This window comes from Pongo abelii, chromosome X, assembly GCF_028885655.2.
Source record: "Pongo abelii isolate AG06213 chromosome X, NHGRI_mPonAbe1-v2.0_pri, whole genome shotgun sequence".
In the NCBI taxonomy this organism is placed as follows: domain Eukaryota; kingdom Metazoa; phylum Chordata; class Mammalia; order Primates; family Hominidae; genus Pongo; species Pongo abelii.
Window position 1 is genome coordinate 130,163,916 of NC_072008.2, and position 2,789 is coordinate 130,166,704.

At 37.3% G+C, this 2,789-nt stretch overlaps 1 pseudogene; it reads left to right on the forward strand.

The window, feature by feature from the left end:
- The first annotated feature begins 333 nt into the window (after positions 1-333).
- On the forward strand, positions 334-1,432 carry LOC100450099 (nucleophosmin-like; annotated as a pseudogene).
- Positions 1,433-2,789: the final 1,357 nt, after the last annotated feature.

The window sequence follows — 2,789 nt, forward strand, 5'->3', positions numbered from 1 at the left end:
TATAGCCTATGTGTTCTAATCTTCAAATTGTATAGATGAGGGGGAATTATTTTGAAGGCAATAATTTGAGATCTGTACCACTTATTTTTCATATTTTGTTTTCTTTATTAAAAATGTTTCTCAGGATAGAAGTTATATTTGTTCTTTGTAGGAAAAAGGAAAGTACGTAGGAAATAAAAGGGAATTTTTGCTTTTTAAAGGAATTTTCACTTTTTGCATTTTACACTTCTATCCTCCTTGAATGTAATACTTTGAGCTTCTATTACTTTTGTAATTAAAAACAGTAAAGAGCCTGGTGTGATTCTGTCCTGCGCAGCTGTTCTCTGGAGGCAGTAGTTGTTTATCTCCACCCACCTCATTTCTCACCTAAGTGCACGTTACCACCCCATGGAAGGTTTGATGGACGTGGACATGAGCCCCCTGAGGCCCCAGAATGATCTTTTTAATTGTGAACTAAAGGTGGACAAAGATTATCACTTTAAATTTGATAATGATGAAAATGAGCACCAGTTGTCTTTAAGAATGGTCAGTTTAGGGGCTGGTGCAAAGAGTGACTTGCACATTGTTGAAGCAGAGCCAATGAATTATGAAGGCAGTCCAATTAAAGTAATATGGGCAACTTTGAAAATGTCTGTACAGTAAATGGTTTCCGTTGGGGGCTTTGAAATAACACCACCACTGGTCTTATGGTTGAATTGTGGTTCAGGGCCAGTGCATATTAGTGGACAGCACTTAGTAGCTGTGGAGGAAAATGCAGAGTCAGAAGACGAAGAGGAGGAGGATGTGAAACTCTTAAGTATATCTGGAAAGTGATCTGTCCCTGGAGGTGGTAGCAAGTTTCCACGGAAAAAAGTAAAACTTGCTGCTGATGGTGAAGAAGAAGATGATGATAATGAAGACGATGATGATGATTTTGATGATCAGGAAACTGAAGAAAAAGCACCAGTGAAGAAATCTGTAACGAGATACTCCAGCCAAAAATACACAAAAGTCAAACCAGAATGGAAAAGACTCAAAACCATCAACACCAAGATCAAAAGGACAAGAATCCTTCAAAAAACAGAAAAAATCTCCTAAAACACCAAAAGGACCTAGCTCTGTAGAAGACATTAAAGCAAAAATGCAAGCAAGTACAGAAAAAGGTGGTTCTCTTCCCAATGTGGAAGCCAAATTCATCAATTATGTGAAGAATTGCTTCCAGATGACTGACCAGGAGGCTATTCAAGATCTCTGGCAGTGGTGGAAGTCTCTTGAAGCAAATAGTTTAAACAATTTATTAAAAATTTTCTGTCTTATTTCATTTCTGTAACAGTTGATATCTGGCTATCCTTTTTATAATGCAGAGTGAGAACTTTCTCTACTGTGTTTGATAAATGTTGTCCAGGTTCCATTGCCAAGAATGTGTTGTCCAAAATGCCTGTTTAGTTTTTAAAGATCGAACTCTGCCCTTTGCTTGTTTTTTGTATGGAATGTTATGATAGGACATAGTAGTAACAGTGGTCAGACATGGAAATGGTGGGGAAACAAAAATACACGTGTGAAATAAAACTTAGTATTTTAATAAAGTAAAAACAAAACCAAGAATCAGTAAAGGAGGCTTGGCATGGTGGCTCATCCCTGTAATCTCAGTGCTTTGGGAGGCTGAGACAGGAGGATTGCTTGAGGCCAGGAATTCAAGACCAGCCTGGGCAACACAGCAAGATCTGTCTCTAAAAAAAAAATAGCCAGGCATGGTGGCACGTGCCTGTAGTCTCAGCTAGTAGAGAGGTTGAGACAGGAGCATCACGTGAGCCCAGGAGTTCATGGCTACAGTGAGCTATGATTACACCACTGCACTCCAGCCTGGGCAACAGAGTGAGATCCCTTTGCTAAACAACAACAACAACAACAACAAAAACAAGTAAAGAAAAACATATATATTTTAATATTCTTTCACTAGGTAATAAATAATGACCCAAAGATGAGTTAGACTTAGTAACAAAATAAAGTTTAAAAAAATTGTTTCATTGATATAAAAACAACAAAAATAATGCACTATCAATACCCAGGAATTAGCATCCTTAACTTTTAATGTATTTTCCTTCCAACAATTTATGTATACCTAACATATATATTACATAATATATTCATGGTCTTTAATCTTCACTGTGTATTAAAATCACAAGGGAATGTTTTTTAAAAATACTAGTGCTAGGATCCCATACCCAGACCATTTTAATCAGAATCTCTGGGTGTGAGATCCAGGCATGGTTACTTTTAGAAGTTCCCCAGGTGATTTTAACGTGCAGTTTCAGTTGAGTACTACTGTAATATATCTATATATTGCGTCATTTTGAATTTTTGGGTTGCAAGGAACAGAATCACTAATAAAACTGGTTTTAAAAATAAAATGTTTTTTTTTTGGTTACTGTTACTTGAAAAGTCTAGAGGCAATGAAGGCTTCTGGCACCGTGTGATTAGGACTCCAGCTAAGTTTCTCTGAAATTCTCTTGACAGGTCTCCTCAATGTGCCAGCGTCTCTGATGGTTCAAATCTAGGGGGAAAAAGGAACATAGGTTCCTGTGACTCATAGAAGCTTTGAATAAAAGTCTTAAGTTTTACTCTGATTGAACCAATATGAACTAAAAACTGTGGCAAGATGACTACTGTGGGCTCTTGCCTTGGGCTTAATGTTACTCACCCATGAACTATGACAAGGAGGGAAATCTGTATGCTTTTAGAGAGGGGACAAAGGAAATTGGATATTGGATAGGCAATCAATGAATGTTCAGTACATATATGTTTAGCCA